This window comes from Scyliorhinus torazame, chromosome 13, assembly GCF_047496885.1.
Source record: "Scyliorhinus torazame isolate Kashiwa2021f chromosome 13, sScyTor2.1, whole genome shotgun sequence".
Lineage (NCBI taxonomy): Eukaryota > Metazoa > Chordata > Chondrichthyes > Carcharhiniformes > Scyliorhinidae > Scyliorhinus > Scyliorhinus torazame.
In genome coordinates, this window is record NC_092719.1 from 50,015,823 (window position 1) to 50,034,674 (window position 18,852).

An 18,852-nucleotide genomic window follows, 5' to 3' on the forward strand; every position below is an offset into this window, starting at 1 on the left:
AGCAATACCTGTCAATGATTCCCCGAGGCTGCTTTATTCACATTTATTCAAATTCCTTGGCGATGGATAGGAAGTAATCATTGGCGAGAGAGAGAAAGATGATGATGTCTGAGGAGTTGTTGCTTGCAGCTCAAGGTGTTCTAGATATAGGTACACTTTTTTTTTGTAGACGGAAACCTTATTAAACATCCCAAGACGCTGGGGGTTGAAAACGAGTTCCGTGATGACAGTGACTTGTAACTCCCCTTAAAAGACAAAGAGCTGGGATCATTTGGAAAGCAGAGAGAGAGAGGTTAAAATCCAGGCTCTGAAACGGAGAGAGTCTTACTGCCCAACACACACACACTCACAGTGGGGACAGAAAACCTGCATCCGTCCAGCACCAGATGTGGGCTCCCTTCCCCAAAGCTCACAGCCGAGGAGATGAAGCCCCCCCCCCCCCCCTTTCTTGTCGCCCAGATGTGGGCGAATGAGTGATCCCGCAGTCCGCGGCGCTGGCTGCTGCCCTCAAAAGTGGCCCCGAGAGACGGCGGTGCTCCAAAGTTTTCCAGGTGTTGCTGCAGGAGGGATCTTGTCAGGGACGCTCATAGTCTTCCCAGCTGGAGCGGAGAATTCAAGCCTCTCGCAAGCTTCTGACGCAGCCCGGTCTTAAAGCAAGGATCTGCTGCTGTACCCGAGCACAGCCACCATAGTAAGACTGGGAATGACCATTTTTTAAAACATCATTTCAAAGAAAAACAAAAGGCAAAGATTCGATGCAAACGTTTAAATCGCATTTAGTATGCATTGCAACGGCACAGGGGGCCTGGATTCCGGGAGATTTGAGAGAAGGGTCTTATCATATTGGGCGGCTGGGGGACATAATGTTCAGAACTAGGAAACAGATCTCACTGGTATGGGGGGGGGGGGGGGGGGGGCTTTAAATATAGAACAGTTTGTCCCTAATCGTTTTAACAGCTGGCCAGACATGAGGCACACGAGATATGGGGACACTTCGAATCATAAAGCTTGAAGCAAACGCTTCTGAATGATTTTCCGACTTGATGTATTGCATTGGAAGAGTTACAACCTGATGTCACTGGCGCACATCGCAGATGCACTAGTGCCAATGCTCAGATCTGTGGTAAACTATCATTCTGCAGGCAGTTGTGACAAGACACGTATTATAGACAGGGCTATGATGATTTGCAGTGTCTACCCTGCTATAAATCCGTCATCTCTTGTCACTCAGCCCAAATTAGGCTGGATGTTTGGAGAAGGGGAGATTTGCCTGATTGCAGCTCAGGCAGTTTCTCAGAGCGATTGAGTCATCTGATGCCATCTCCACCGCAATTGGGCAGCAGGCCATGCACTGGCAATGGCGTCATCACCGAAGAGGAGTTACAAAATGTGATCTATTTTCTAGCTTGCAAGATTAAAAAAAGTAGATCCAACGGTGCCTTTGAATAATTTCATGATGGAGACCGGGGTGACTGCTGAAACGGAACCACATTCTGTATCAATGCTCCATCAGTATCACCCAGTCACTGTTCAATGAGGTATAATGTCTCCCTTATAAAAATACACCCATCATGGAAAGTGCAAATGCCTTTGGTGCGTTCGCACGCTATGATCACAATGTTGTCAAGTGCAACTGAAAACAGAGCGTGCATTGCTCAGTAGCCTTCACCTGAGTATTGCCTTATTCAAGGGTTACAGGCAGGTCACTTGTTGACTGGCTGATCACCATGTTGGTGGTCTATTGGAACCAATAAAGGTTCGAAGCATGAATAGATTGATGTTCATGCATGTTGCTAGGGAAACATCAGCAGCAGCAGTTGTGTGGCAGCCCGAAGCAGGACGGTCTCAAATTGTGTTCGGAATTGGGATCACTCCGTGGTTCTTCCTCGAAGCAAAAGTATTGGAATAAACAGAAAAGACGTACTTGGCTGAAAATACTGATAGTTGTAAATTAGCCAGATGTCTTTCACTGAATCTGCCAATTGTAGATCAGAATATCCACTATGGGTGTGATGGGTAATTGCACAGTCCACAGGAATGCTATACGGTCCATGTGAAGTAACAGCTAATGTAGCAATAGAACATGGTTACTCCAGGATTGATTAAAGTTATTCAGATGGGACGCAGACATGTCCCCATTTGTGATATCAAGCCAGCCATGAGGGAAAGAATCAATATTTCACTGGATCACAAGCATATGGTGATCAAGGAAGCATTCAGTAATGTGGCAGTTTAGCATCTTGATGCCAATTTCTCAAACAGTAATGACTGTAGATGGATTGGTGATGACGTAAAGGCAATGAGCAGAGGCAAAGTGCTTTCAGTTAAAGGGAAGAGGAGAGAAATCAAACAGTCAGTTAACTCAAACTATCCTCACACATTTTTAAGCTTCTAGTTACAGAACAGCATGAAGAGGGAAACCTAGGTGGAATGGGTGAACTCCAAAGTGAGATTAGATGGGGGTGGGGAGGGCAGGGGGGACTACTGAAAATAATAGAGGACCAGAAAACTATAGGATTCTCTTCAGATTCCACTTCAAGTCTATGCACCCATCGAATAAATAAAACATCACCAACAACAGCAACGTTGTTGTTCCATGTGTGATCACAAAGGTAATCATGAAATTACACACAGTCACATATAGAACAACTGAGTAAATTGAGGAGGGAACAGGTTCCATGGTTGCTTTCTCAAAGGGAATTGGACAAATACTTCAGAGAAAGAAATTCTGAGATATGGGAGAAAAGTCAGGGAATGCAACCAACTGGATTGTTCTTTGAGAAAGACTGCAGAGTCAATGCGTCAAAAGGCCTGGGATATTCCAGGATTCAGAGGAAGTGAATACTTCAAGATAATTGCAGAGGTGAATGGGTGATTCTATTTTTAAAATATATATTTTTATGGGATATGGGCTTCACTGGCTAGGCCAGTATCTATTGCCCATCCCTAATTGCCCCCAGGAAGGTGGTAGTGATTTTACAACCACTGCAGTCCATGTGGTGTAGGTACACCCACTATGCTATTATGGAGGGAGTTTCAAGATTTTGACCCAGCGACAGTAAAGGAACGGTGATATATTTCCAAGGCAGGATGGCAAGTGACTTGGAGGAAAACGTCTAGATAGTAGTGTTCCCGTGCATCTGCTGCCCTTGTCCTTCTAGATGGAATTGTTTATGGTTTTGACGGTGCTGACTAAGGAGCCTTGGTGAGTACCTGCAGTGCATTTTGTAGATGGTGCAGACTGCTGCTACTGTGCACGATGGCGGAGGGAGTGAATGTTCATGGAAGGGATGGCAAACAAGTGGGCTGCTTTTTCCTGGATGGTGTCGAGCTTCTTGTGTGTCGGAGTTGCAGTCATCCAGAAAAGTGGGGAATATTTCATCACACTCCTGACTTGTGTCTTTTAAGTGGTGGACAGGCTTTGGGGAGTCAGGAGGTGAGTTACTAGCTGCATAATTCTGAGCCTCTGACCTGTTCTTGTATCCACAGAATTTATATGGCTAATGTTAATGCCCAGCATGTTGATATTGGGGGATTCAGTGATGGTAATGTCATTGAATGTCAAGGCATGAAGGTTTGATTCTGTCTTATTGGAGATGGTCATTCCCTGGCACGAATGTTACTTGCCACCTGCCAGCCCAAGCTTGGATATTGTCCACATGTTGCTGCATTTGCACATGGACTGCTTCCATGCCTGAGGAGTCATAATGGTGCTGAACATTGTGCAATCATCAATGAACATCCCCACATCTGACCTTGTGATGGAAGAGAGGTCATTGATGAAGCAGCTGAAGGTGATTGAGTCTAAGACACTATCCTGAGGAACTCCTGCAGTGATGTCTCAGGACTGAAATGACTGACCTCCAACAACCACAACTATCATCCTATGTGCCAGATATGACTCCAACCAACTGAGGGGTTCCCCCTGATTTCCATTGACTCCAGTTGAGCTCCTTGATGCCATACTTGGTCAAATGCTGCCTTGATGTTAAAGGCAGTCACTCTCATGTCATCTCTGCAGTTCTGCTTTTTTGTCACTGCATGAACCAAGGATGTAATGAGGTCAGGAGCTGAGTGACCCTGGCAGAACCTTACATCAGTAAACAGGTTACTGAAGGGATCTGTCAAAAGAGGAGCAGGAATTTGAATTCAATATGGGTGGTTGGGCGGAATAGTGGCACAGTGGTTAGCACAGCACCAGGGACCCCGGTTAAATTCCCGCCTTGGGTGACTGTGTGGAGTTTGCTCTTTCTCCCCGTGTCGGTGTGGGTTTCCTCCGGGTTCTCTGGTTTCCTCCCAGAGTCCAAAGCTGAGCAGGCTAGGTGGATTAACCATGCTAAAAGAAATTGCCCCTTAGTGACCAGGGATGTGCAGGTTAGGTGAGGTTACGGGGATGGGGCAGGGGAGTGGGCCTAGATAGAGTACTCTTTCAAAGGGTCGGTGCAGACTCGATGGGCTGAATGGCCTCCTTCTGCACTGTCGGCATTCTGTGGTTCTAATGCACAGGGGGAGATGTAAGGAGAAGGCAAAGAACGAACAGAGCCCAGATCAGAAAAAAACTTTAGGCAGCAGAGTTAAGACTCTGTTGAATTTTTTGTAAGGTTCTATCTGGAAGCCCAATGAGGTGGTTGGGTGTCAGAGAAATTGAGTCTGGAGGTGACAATAGAGGTTTGATTATGCCGATGATGTGTTAAGACTGGAGAAGGTGACATTTCAAAGATGAAAGTGGGTCTTGGCAACAACTAAGGTATGGATATGAAACTCAGTTCATGGTCATACTGAGATTGTAAGTTCTTTCATTCAGCTTTCGTGAGTAACTGGAGAAAGGGAGGGAATTGGGGTAAGAATCTTTGGTGGGAGTAAATTAGGGGGCCCTGGTCTATATTATGTTTCCTACTTGAATAAATTTTAAATCTGAACAAACATTGCTAACATTGTCTTTTAAATTTCAATTTGTTCATCCAATATACCCTTCAAATGAGAAACTGCTGTCTAATCGCCATTCTCTCTGAACTTAGAACTCACTTCTTATTCACTTTGTAAAAAATAGCATTAATTAAATATTACGATATTTATCTCTGTGAGAAAACATGTTCTTAAAAGCAAGGACAAGAGGCAGCATAGTGGTTAGCACTGCTGCCTCTACGGCGCAGAGGACCCAGGTTCGATCACGGCACCAGGTCACTATCCATGTGGAGTTTGCACATTCTCCCTGTGTCTGCGTGGGTCTCACCCCCACAACCCAAAGATATCCAGAATCCCAACGGCCGGAGAATTCAGGCCCATGTGTATTATTTCTCATCTATTAATGATTACATTTATTTTATATTTAAATTCTGGCCTCTTGTGCACTTCCAATTATAATTGCTCCACCATTGATGGCTGTCCATTCAGTTGCCTTCGCCCCAAGCTCTGGAAATCCATCCCTAAATCTCTCCACCTATCTGCCTTTCTTTCCTCCTTCAAGACGCTTTGTAAAACATATCTCATAGACTAAGCCTTTAGTCACCTGAAGTAATACCTCCTTATATGGCTCAGCGTCTTACTTCATTTAATAATGATCACATGGTTGCACCATGGGATATATCATTACATTAAAGGTACTCTAGAAATGTAAGTTGCTGTGGTATACTCCTAAGATTACCCACCTCTTTACCGAAATAAAGATAGGTGGCCAAAATGTAATTATCACAAAGGGATGATAACAAATATCATTGGCTGTCCCTCGATTTAAGGATGACGTCTACTCAGGGTCTCACATTTCTGCCCTGTGTCACCTAGTTGGCTGGTTTTCAACCCGTAGATCTTGGGGAACATGGGGCAGGACATCCCACAGGATAGAGATTCAGAGTGCAGGACATGCTTCCTTTTTTTTCCTTTTTTCAGTTGCCGCTTTGCCTCATCATTAAGGCATTAGGACTCCAAGCATAGTCCAGTGGGATGGACAAGTTGTTACCATTAGGAATGATTAGTCGCAAGCTCCTCCTAGCCATTAGTGTAAATGTAAACAAGCTTCAAGGAGAGCTTCAATGTGTCATTAAAATGTTTTATGTCCTCCCATGAAACATTGGTGATATTAAAGTTGAGAAAAATGGATGTGGTGGGGGAGATGGATTCCAGCATCCAGACACAATATCCAGTCCATTTAGTTTATTTTACAGTTTGGCCTGAATACTTATGGATCTGGCTTCAAGAAGGGTATGAGCATTTGTTGGATGGTCCTCCCATTGTAATTGGAGAATGTGGCTGAGGCATTGCTGACAGAATTTCCCTAGCACTCAGATGTGTTACTAATACACAGTCCAGGACTCACTGCAGTACAGGAGAATGCGTGTGACAACTTTTCTGTACATTAAGATTTTTGTTGGTTCTTGGAGGTCTTTGTTGTCAAACACCCGTTGTCACATGCCAGCGTTTCTTGCTCATTTGTAATTACCCATGAGAAAGTGGTGGTGAGCTCCCTTCTGAAATGTTGCAGTCACTGCGGTGTAGGTACACCCACAGTGCTGTTAAGGAAGGAGTTCCAGGATTTTGATCAGTGACAATAAAGAAACGGCGATATGGTTCCAACTCAGAATGGTGTGTAGCTTGGAGGGAACTTGTAGATGACGGTGGTCACAGGTTTGGAAGGTGCTGTTGAAGGAGTCTTGGTGAGCTGCTGCTGTGCATCTTGTATATATCTGGTGAATGTCTATGGTGATGAATGCCAATCAAACAAGCTGTGTTGTCCTGGATGGTGTCGAGCTTCTTGATATTGTTAGAACTGTACTCATCTAGGTAAGTGGAGAGTATTTCATACAATCCTGTCTTGATTCTTGCTGATGGTGGACAGGCTTTGAAGATTCAGGAGGTGAGTTACCCACCACAAAATTCACAAACACTGGCCTGCTGTTGTAGCCCCAACATTTATATGGCTGGTCCAATTCAGTAGTGTACAGGAAGTTGATAGTGATGATAATGCACTAAATGTCAAGGGCGGATGGAGATTCTCTCTTTTTGGACATAGCCATTACCTAACACTTGTGTGGCATAAATGTTATTTCCCTTGTATCAGGCCAAGCCTGAATATTGTCCAGTTTTTGCTGCATATGGACTCAAACTACCTCACATTATGAAATCATCAGCGAATATCCCCACTTCTGACCTTGGGGTAAAAGTCATTGATGAAGCAGCAGAAGATGGTTGGTCCCAGGACACTGCCCTGAGAAACTCCTGCAACCATGTCCTAGGACTGAGATGATTGACCTCCAACAACCACAACCATCTTCCTTTGTGCTAGATATGATTCCAACCAGTGGACTGTTCTTCCCATGATTCCCACTGACTTCAGTTTTGCTCGGGCTCTTTGATGCCACACACGGTCAAATGCTGTCTTGATGTCAAGGTCATTCACTTTCACCTCAACCCTGGAATTCAAACCTTTTGTCAATGTTTGGAGCAAGATTGTAATGAGATCAGGAGGGAGCCTTAGCAGAACCCAAACTGAGAGTCAGTGAGAAACGTATTGTTGTGTAAGTGCCACTTGATACCACTATCAATGACCCCTCCATCATTTTGCTGATGGCGAAGAGTAGACTGATGAGATGGTAATTGGCCATATTAGATTTAGCCTGCTTTTTGTAGACAAAACATACCTGGGCAATTTTCAAGGGAGATGCCAGGGTTGTAGCTGTACTGGAACAGCTTGGCTAGGGGAGCAGCTAATTTTTAAGCGTAAGTCTTCATTAATACTGCCAGAATGCTGTCAGGACCCATTACATTTTCAGTCTCCAGCACCTTCATCCATTTCTTGAAATCAAACAAAGTGAATTGAATTGGTTGAGACCAGACATCGACTGTATGATGCTGGGGACCTCAGAAGGAGGCTGAGATGGATCATCCACTTGGCACTTCAGGCTGCAAATAGTTGAAAATCCTTCAGCCTTTTCCTTTGCAGTGATGTGCTGGGCTTTCACCATCACTAAAGTTGGGGATATTTGTGAAACATCCTCCTCCAGTCAGTTGTTTTAATAATAATCTTTCGTGTCACAAGTAGGCTTACATTAACACTGCAGTGAAGGTACTGTGAAAAGCCCTTACTCACCACATTCCGGCGCCTGTTCGGGTACACAGGGGGAGATTTCAGAATATACAAACCACCTAACAGCACGTCTTTCGGGGTTTGTGGGAGGAAACCTGAGCACCCGGAGGAAACCCAGGCAGACACAGGGAGAACGTGCAGACTCCACACAGTGACCCAAACCGGGAATCGAACCGGGGACCCTGGCGCTGTGAAGCAACAGTGCTAATCACTGTGCTACCATGCCGCCCACTTTGTTTAATTGTCCAGCACCATTTATGACTGGAGGTGACAGCACTACAGAGCTTTGATCTGATTCGTTGGTTGTGGGACTGCTTAGCTCTGTCCATCACATTCTGCTTTCACTGTTTGACAGTCAGGTAGTCGTGTGTTGAAATTTCAACAGGTTGATGCGTCGTTTTTAGGTATGCCTGGCGCTGCTCCGGGCATGCCCTCCTGCAATCGTCAATGAAGCAGGTTTGCTTTCCTAGCTTGGTGGCAAGGGTAGAGTGAGGGTTCTGCTGGACAAGGAGGTTACAGATTGTGGTTGTATACAAAGGTGCTGTTTCTGATGGCCCATGGCGCCTCATGGATGCCCAGGTTTAAGTTGCTACACCTGTTCGAAATCTAACCCATTTAGTTTGTAGATGGTTGAACTGATGCAGGTAATCTGGTGTTACTTCTCTTTGTCCACGATGGCATTCTGAGAGAGGTGGTTGCCAAAATGTGGGAATTGCTCAGCATGTTCCAGAGTTTATCCATCAACATATATGAGAGGTGGAATACTTGACTGACCAGCTGCGATTGATATATGGATTTTGTTTTGGCAACATTCAAGGGCTGTGTCGTGTTAGGTGTTCTGGTCTACAAACAGGTCAACATGGCTGGAGATGGTGTAACTCTATTTTATTAACAACTCAACTTTAATAACATACTGTAAGCTTGGGTACGTGCATTACAAGCTTATCTGTGGACCCTGTCCTATCACTATCTTGGTGAGGCACTCAGCACATGGTGAATGTCTGTGATGCAGGCTGTGAGCTCTGTGCTCTGAGCTGGCTGCTGCTAGAATGAGCGGGAACTCTGGTGTCCCCTGTCTTTATAGTGCTTGTGCTCGCACCGGTGATTGGCTGCGATGTTGTGTATGCTGGTTGGTCCTACTGTATGTCCATCAGTGTGTCAGTGTGTGTGTGATTGCACCATGGTATGCTGATGTATATCATGACATCCCCCCTTTTCGCAAAGAATATGTGCCTACATGAGAATAAATAACGCGCAGTGAGTGTGTCTGATCATGTGTGTGCATTATTTATATCAATATGTACATGTGGCTATGCTATATACACGGGAAGGTGCCAGGTGCAGAGGAAAACTATGTTACACCAAGAACGAAACAAATGCTATTAACAAACGATGAAAAACTCTTAAACAGTACGGCAGAACAAGTCAGTGAGTCCAATAGTGCAAGGTTTATAAATCAAGTCTTTGGGGTGGGCGACGAATTCGGGTTGACCGCCTCAAGGGTCATTCAGGATCCACCGGCTGAGAAATGGGCCGGGTCACGGTCGAGTGAGGAGGAGGCAGGGTATCCGGAAGCTCAACAAAGTCCATGTCAGGGACAACAGGAGGACGTGGCACTGGTGCAGAATTTCGTAGCGAGCGTGGAACCAGACGAAGGGCACGCCCATTGCGGCGGCAAATGGAGCCATCAGGCAAATGAACCAGAAATGAGCGGGGAGCCACCTGTCTAAGAACATCAGCGGTTGCTGACCAGCCACCCTCCGGAAGATGTATGCGGACATGATCTCCAGGCACCAGGGCAGGAAGATCAGTCGCCCAAGCATAATGAGTCGCCTTGTGTTGCTCACGCTCTTGTTGCATCCGCCGAAGTGCCGGAGCATGGTCAAGGTCTGGGACATGAATGGACGGCACAGTGGTCCTGAGGGTGCGACCCACAAGCAGTTGGGTCGGCAACAGGCCCGTGGACAGTGGGGCCGAGCGATAGGCCAGTAAGGCGAGGCAGAAGTCAGATCCTGCATCAGCAGCCTTGCAGAGGAGCCTTTTTACAATGTGGGCGCCCTTCTCTGCTTTGCCATTTGACTGAGGGTGCAGGGGACTGGACGTCACGTGTGCAAAGTTGTATGCACTAGCGAAGGATGACCATTCCTGACTCGCGAAGCAGGGGCCATTGTCTGACATCACGGTGAGTGGAATGCCGTGACGAGCAAAGGTCTCCTTACAGGCCCGGATAACAGCCGATGACGTGGTGTCGTGCAGGCGTATGACCTCAGGATAGCTGGAAAAGTAGTTGATGATGATGATGTAGTCCCTGCCGAGTGCATGGAACAGGTCCACACCTTTGACCAGGGGGACGTGACCAACTCATGGGGCTGAAGGGTCTCACGTGGTTGTGCTGGCTGGAACCACTGACAGGTGGGGCAATTGAGCACAGTGTTGGCAATGTCCTCATTCATTCCCGGCCAGTATACAGCCTCTCGGGCCTTCCATCGGCACTTCTCAATGCCGAGATGGCCTTCGTGCAGCTGTTTTAAGACAAGCCGGTGCATGCTGTGTGGGATCACAATGCGGTCCAGCTTCAGGAGAACACCATCCACGACTGCCAAGTCGTCCCGAATGGTGGAAAACTGTGGGCATTGTCCCTTGAGCCACCCGTCCATCATGTGGCGCATCACACGTTGCAGAAGGGAGTCAGCCGCAGTCTCACGGCGAATGTGGGCAAGACGTTTGTCAGTGGCCGGCAGATTGGCAGAAGTGAAGGCTACATGTGCGTCAACTTGGCCAGCGAACCCCTCTGGGTCCCACGGAGTGTCGACTGCCCTGGACAGAGCGTCTGCTATGATCAGGTCCTTACCCGGGGTGTATATAAGTTGGAAGTCGTACCTCCGGAGTTTGAGCAGAATGCGCTGGAGGCGAGGGGTCATGTCATTAAGGTCCTTTTGGATGATGCCAACCAGCGGGCGATGGTCAGTCTCCACAGTGAACTGGGGAAGGCCATACACATAGTCGTGGAACCTGTCAACGCCAGTCAACAGGCCGATGCACTCTTCTCAATTTGCGCATAGCGCTGCTCTGTGGGGGTCATAGGCGACAGGGGCCCATGATGAGGCATCATCCCGTTGCAGGAGGACCGCCCCAATGCCGGATTGGCTGGCGTCAGTCGAGATCTTCGTCTCCCTTGTAGGATCGAAGAACGCCAGTACCGGGACGGTGGTAAGCTTGACCTTGAGCTCTTCCCATTCACGCTGGTGGGTGGGAAGCCACTGGAATTCAGTTGTCTTCCTGACAAGGTGCCGGAGAGCTGTGGTGTGGGAAGCAAGGTTAGGGATGAATTATCCCAGGAAGTTGACCATTCCTAGGAAGCGTAGCACCGACTTCTTGTCTGTCGGCTTCTGCAAGGCCGTGATGGCTGCCACCTTGTCGGCATCCGGCCGCACACGCAACCGGGAGATGTGGTCCCCCAAGAACTTGAGCTCGGTTTGGCCAAAAGAACATTTGGCTCTGTTAAGGCGCAGGCCCTGGTCCCGTATCCGTTGAAAGACGTATTGGAGGCGACTGATATGCTCCTGCGGTGTGGTAGGCCAAATAATGATATTGTCCACTTAGACGCGCACGCCTTCGATGCCCTCCATCATCTGTTACATGATGCGATGGAAAACTTCAGAGGCCGATATGATTCCAAATGGCATCCTATTGTAGCAGTATTTGCCAAATGGAATGTTGAAGGTACACAGCTTCCTGCTGGACTGTTCCAATTGAATCTTCCAGAAGCCCTTTGAGGCATCAAGCTTGGTGAATATTTTTGCCCGAGCCATCTCGCACGTGATCTCCTCACGCTTGGGTATAGGGTAATGTTCCCTCATTATATTGCGATTTAAGTCTTTCAGGTCAATACAGATCCGGAGCTCGCCAGAAGGCTTCTTGACGCACACCATGGAGCTGACCCATGCAGTTGGCTCCGTCACCCGGGAAAGCACTCCTTGGTCCTGAAGGTCCTGCAGCTGCTGCTTGAGGGGGTCATGAGGGGTGCTGGGAGTCTGCGAGGTGCATGAACTACCGGGGTGGCATCCTGTTTGAGCAGGATTTTTTGTATGTGTAGGGCAGTGTACCCATGCCCTTGAAAGCATCCTGGTTGTGAGAGAGGATTGAGTTTAGTTGCGCCCTGAATTCCGCATCTTGGAAGTCAGGCGTGCCTTTCTGGAGAGAGAGAGTGTACTCGCTGAACGAGGTGGAGGAGTTTGCACGCCTGTGCGCCTAGCAGAGAGTCCTTTGAAGAGCCCACGACCTCGAAGGGTAGGATGGCTTTACGCGAGTTGTGTGTCACTTCGAGTTGGCACGACCCCGTGGCGGGGATGACGCTGCCATTATAGTCGATCAGTTGACAGATGGATGGAAGAATTGCTGGCTCGACCCTCAGGGTTTGAAGTGCTGACTATGCGAGGAGATTTGCGGAAGCACCCGTGTCCAGGCGGAATGTGATCTGGGATCGGTTGACTATCAGGGTGGCACACCACTCGTCGTCCGGATCAATGCTGTGCGCTGACAGCGGCTGGTGCATTCGACTCGGGGACAGCTTGTTCTTGTTGATGACAGCAATGCGGAACGGCTCCCTGTCCTCAGTGTCACTGGTCTGCATGATGTCAGGGTCGGACTCAGTGAACGTGGGTAGAATTGCCCGAACATTTCTGCAAGGCTGGTTAAACTGTTGCAAGTTGGCAGGCTGAGGTGCTTGACAGCAGGCAGCATAGTGGCCAAGCCTGCCACAGTGGAGGCATTGTCGCGCTTTTGCCGGACATTGCCGCTTTAAATGGGCGGAGTCACAGTTGCTGCACGTCATGACGTCAGTGCGTTCGTTGCGCCACCGCGCATGCGTGGTGCGGTATTGCGTAGCGCGTGCCTGCGCATCGCGTTCCTCTGCGTCAACGTCCCCTCTTTTGGCGCGTACAAGCACGGAGGGCCTCGGAAAGTGTGCGAAACGGCCGCCCTCCTCCGGGCCGTGGGCTGGGAGGTACTCGATCGTCTGGACCCGCTCCGCCTCGTGGGGCCCCTGCCGCGCCGTTTCAGCTGCCTGGATGTGTGAGTACCGGCTGGTGGCGTTCTCATGCAGGACGCAGGTCTCGATGGCCGTCGCTAGGGTGAGTTGCTTGATTTTAAGGAGCTGCTGGCGCAGGGTGTCCGACATGACCCCGAAAACTATCTGATCGCGTATCATGGAGTCAGAGGTGGGCCCATAGCCACAGGACTGCGCGAGGATGCGGAGGTGCATTAAATAAGACTGGAAAGGCTCGTCCTTACCCTGCAGGCGCTGCTGGAACAGGTACCTTTTGAAGCTTTCGTTAACTTCAACGCTGACGTGTTCATCAAATTTTAGGAGCACCGTCTTGTATTTGGTTTTGTCCTCACCGTCCGCGAATGTAAGCGAGTTAAAGATGTGGATGGCATGTTGCCCTGCCGTGGAGAGAAGAAGGGCAATCCTCCTGGTGTCCGATGCATTCTCCCTGTCTGTGGCCTCTAGGAAGAGCTGGAAGCGCTGTTTAAAAAGCTTCCAATTCACCCCGAGATTGCCTGCGATGCGTAGCGGCGGCGGGTTGATGTTCTCCATGCTGCAGGATGGAGGATTGCTGATATGTTGCAGGTAGGTCTCACAGTATGCGTCCACTCCTGGAACCATGTCGTGTTGGGTGTTCTGGTCTACAAACAGGTCAACACGGCTGGAGATGGTGTAACTCTATTTTATTAACAACTCAACTGTAATAACATACTGTAAGCTTGGGTACGTGCATTACCAGCTTATCTGTGGACCCTGTCCTATCACTATCTAGGTGAGGCACTCAGCACATGGTGAATGTCTGAGAGGCAGGCTGTGAGCTCTGTGCTCTGAGCTGGCTGCTGCTAGAATGAGCGTGAAGTCTGGTGTCCCCTGTCTTTATAGTGCATGTGCTCTCACTGGTGATTGGCTGCGATGTTGTGTATGCTGGTTGGTCCTACTGTATGTCCATCAGTGTGTCCGTGTGTGTGTGATTGCACCATGATATGCTGATGTATATCATGACAGGCTGGATGAGTTTTTTATTTGCCAAAATGGTAAGTTTGAAAGTGGCTTGAAAATTTGGTGCAGCATCGACACTGGCACTACAATCAACTGCAAACTGTAGGTCATGAATACCTATGAAGGTGAGTTTAGTTTCAACACAGTGGTTAAAGAGTTTTCCGTCTAAACGGTATTTGGTATTGACACTCGAGGGCAGTTGATCTTTGAATAGTCACCATCAGGTAGATTGTAAATTTTACAGGAGCTATCACACAGTCAATTTCTTTACCTTATCTGGACTTTAAAGGTTCCAGTTTCAGATCTCCCACTCTTGATATGGACGTCATGTCATCATGATGCATTTGCAGGATTATGATGAAGTTTTTGGACAGCCAAATCTTCGGAGCACAATCCACAGAGTTCACAATTTGCTGAGTCAAATACTTTGGTCAGGCTTGATGAACGCAATGAAGAGTTCCTGGTGTTGTTCTCGACATTTTGTTTTGATTTGTCTCGCAACAAGAACAACGTCAGAGGTTTTTCGGAAGGCCTAAAGCCACACTATGGGCCGGATTTTGCGGCTCCTCCTGCCGGTGTTGTTTTTCCGCTCCCGCTGAAGTCACTGGACACATCAGCTTACCACATTTTATGGCCCCGCCCCTACCGCGATGGGCTGTAAAATCCAGTTGGATCTTTGGGAGGGTTTCTTCAGCAACAGGAGATAGGTGAGAGCTTCAGGAGAATACGTGAGAATTATGACATTGCAGTTGTAAGCAACTTATTCTCATTCTCTTCATGAAATGTCCATGTGTAATTTAAAATAAAAAAGGAGACATTTATCTGTTTTTCATCAGCTGTCATACCAATGGGTATGCTCAGCATGTTTTTAAAATGTATTCTTTAATGTGGTGTCAGCTTTAATGTGGTTGCCCATTCCGAATTGCGTTCGAACTGAATGGCTCACTAGACCATTTCAGAGTCAGCTGCATTATTGTGGGTCTGCACATCAGCAAGCCCAGGTAAGAATGGCAGATTTCCTTTCCAAAAGGACATTAATGAACCAAGACAGGCTTTTATAACAATTGATTATAGTTTTTTGGTCATTATTACTGAGAATTTCAGTTCAAGATTTAAATTCCACCAGCTTCTGGGGTGGGATTTGAACCCATGACCCTCAGAGAATTAGCCAAGGCTGCTGGGTTACGAGTCCCAATGACATTATCACAACACCACCATCCTCTCACTGCAATGCTGATTACTGAGATTCAGATGATGACAATTCCCCACTGTGCGCATTTTCACCTTCTACTTATTGGATGTTAGAAATAAAACTGGAACTTTTTAAAAAATCTTGCAGTTTTGTCATTCCCTTAGCTCTACCATTCACTGGTACATGGATTTATCCTATTATTCTGCATTGACAGGTGCAGGTGACTGAGGCTATAGTGCTTGTGTTGGAAGCACACTGATCAAATATGATCACAATCTGATAGAAGCACAACATGTTAATAATTACAATAAAGTAATAAACCCTTTTATCAGACTGATGTTCTGATTTTGACGAAAGCTCATGGTATGGAATGTTAATTCTGTTTCTCTCTCCACAGATGCTCCCAGACCTGTTGGATATTTCCAGCATGCTTTTGGTTTAGTTTCAGATTTTCAGTATCTACAGTACTTTGCTTTTGTGTTTCCATTTTTACTAATAAAGCAATTAACCCTCAAAATTTGTCCAGTGCAGTATAAGTGCTTCTGCACATGAGTACAGAAAAATACAGGAGAATGCCAACGCAATTGGTTCAGCTTAATCTTTGAATTAGTGTCTCTATTTAAATTGGAGTCTCTGACCATACGATAGTGTTATAACCTGCCTACTTACGATTGGCTGGGGACTAATGTCTATCCCACAATCCTGTGGGAGTATGAACTTCCCCAATGAGGGGGGCGGAGAAACTCCTAGTATAAATAAGCTGGCCAGTTCAGGAACCAGCAGGAAGGAGAAGGTAGCAAGGGAAGTTACTGCTACTGTTAGGTATATATTGTTATAGTAAATAAATGGTATTATTTTGTATCCTTAAAACTCGTGCTGGATTCTTCGTGGCCCTTACAAAACTGGCGACGAAGGTAAAAGTGAATAGCTGTCTACACTGCTGAAGCCACCTCCCTGGATTTTGTTGGATACAGGTTGGAAGTTGTTTTCTATTATACCATGCCTCTGTACGGATGTTTGGATGTTTTTGATGCTGCGCTGGAAAGTTGGAACCAGTACACACAACGGATGCGTTACTATTTCCGGGCAAACAATATCACTGAAAACGAGCGCCAGGTGGTCATATTGCTCACCGCCTGCGGCCCGCATACGTTTGGGGTGATTAGGAGCCTTACGTACCCAGCTGCGCCGGACACCAAAACGTTTGACGAACTTGTGAATATAGTGGGGCAACACTTTAACCCAACCCCGTCCATGATAGTCCAGCGTTACTGGCTTAATACAGCTGAGAGGACCCCTGGAGAATCCCTTGCCGATTTTTTTTATCCAGGCTACGCGGGATTGCGGAATACTGTGACTATGGTGAGACCTTGTCAGAAATGTTACGTGACTGTTTGGTTTGCGGTATTAACAATGCAGCAACCCAGAGAAAGTTGTTAGCGGAGCCAACATTGACTTTTCAACAGGCAATACAAATAGTCTTGTCCCGAGAGAGCGCAGAGCGAGGAGTACAGGAGCTACAGGGAATGGAAGTGCATGCCTTGGGGCGCAACCCTTTCCGCCCAAAAACGTCCCCCCGCACTCCTGCGGTACCTTGGGCGAGGCAACGTCCGGACCGACGCCAGTGGCCATCGGACATTCCTCCCCGAAGGGAGCCTTCTCCAGAGCCAATGGATGAGGAGCCATGTCCGTGTCAGACTTGTAAGCGCCGACCCCGTCGCGGATGGCGGTCCTGGGGACGCCAGAGGCGCCGTCGTTCCGACCGAAACTGGGACCAGCCCAGGGGCCGTAACTGGGACCAGCCCAGAGGCTGTACCTTCCACGTGGATGAACCTGCGGCGACCACTCCTGAGGACGTGGAGATGGAGGACGACTGCCTGCAGCTGCATTGTGTGGCAGCTCCCCATGTGGCCCCCATTAAGGTGACAGTACGGGTCAATGGCCACCCGCTGGAGATGGAGTTGGATACTGGCGCAGCGGTCTCCGTGATCGCCCAGAGGACATTCGACTGCATCAAGCAGGGTATACAGACCCTTACATTAACTGACTCACAGGCCAGGTTGGCCACCTACACGGGGGAACCACTGGACATTGCAGGAACTACAATGACCCCTGTTGTCTATGGACGCCAGGAGGGGCGTTTCCCACTTATCGTAGTGCGTGGCCATGGGCCCAGCCTGTTGGGTTGGGACTGGTTGCGCCATTTGCGGATGCAATGGCAGCACATCCTCCAAACAGTTTCTGGAGGGTTGACTGAGGTGCTAGGACGATACCCAGAGGTATTCCAGCCTGGTTTGGGGACAATTATAGGGAACGTAGCCCGTATCCAAGTTGAACCAGGAGCCACGCCGCGCTATTTCCGGGCGCGCCCAGTGCCTTACGCCTTGCTCGAGAAGGTAGAAGGGGAGCTCACTCGTTTGGAGAGTTTGGGTATTATCAGGCCCGTCCGTTTTGCTGACTGGGCAGCACCAATTGTACCAGTAATGAAGCCAGATGCCACAGTTCGCTTGTGTGGCGACTATAAACTTACAGTGAATACAGTTTCCCGACTCGACCGATATCCAATGCCTCGCATACAGGATCTCTACGCGAAACTTGCAGGTGGACACTCATTCACAAAATTAGATATGAGTCATGCCTACCTGCAGTTGGAGCTGGACCCTGCCTCCCGACCATATGTAACAATTAATACACACCGGGGCCTGTATGAATATACACGGTTGCCCTTTGGAGTATCCTCTGCCTGCGCAATTTTTCAACGTGTTATGGAGGGCATTTTGAGAGGTTTACCACGTGTGGCTGTCTACCTAGATGACGTGTTGATTACAGGGACGTCGGAGCAAGAGCATTTGGAAAATCTGGAGGCTGTCCTTAGACGCCTTTCGGAGGCTGGAGTCCGTTTACGTCGCACAAAGTGCGTATTTCAGGCAAAAGAAGTAGTCTACCTAGGTTATCGGGTGGACCGCGAGGGTCTGCACCCCGTCGCAGAGAAGGTGCGTGCAATTCAACATGCCCCCACCCCGACTGACACTTCGCATCTTTGTTCTTTTCTCGGTCTCGTAAACTATTACGGGAAGTTCCTCCCCAATCTGGCAACTACGCTGGCCCCTTTGCACCTGCTGCTAAAGAAAAATCACACCTGGGTTTGGGGTCAGCCGCAAGAAACCGCTTTCCGGCGGGTAAAGCAACAATTGTCGTCGTCTGGGTTACTAACCCACTATGATCCGGGAAAGCCTTTGCTCGTCACATGTGATGCATCCCTGTATGGTATTGGGGCCGTCCTGTCCCACAAGATGGAGAACGGGGCCGAGCGACCGATAACTTTCGCCTCCCGCACATTGACTGCAGCAGAGAAAAAGTACGCGCAGATCGAAAAGGAGGGCCTGGCAGTGGTTTTCGCGGTGAAACGCTTCCACCAGTATGTGTACGGCCGCCATTTCACTATCGTGACTGATCATAAGCCCCTGCTGGGACTCTTCAGAGAGGATAAGCCAATACCGCCCATTGCTTCTGCACGGATCCAGCGCTGGGCTT

The 18,852-nt window shown here is 48.2% G+C and overlaps 1 long non-coding RNA gene across 1 annotated transcript in view; it reads left to right on the forward strand.

Annotated features, from left to right (window-relative positions):
* Positions 1-18,852, forward strand: part of LOC140388006 (uncharacterized) — a 54,714-nt gene that overhangs the window by 4,035 nt on the left and 31,827 nt on the right. The window lies entirely within an intron of this gene.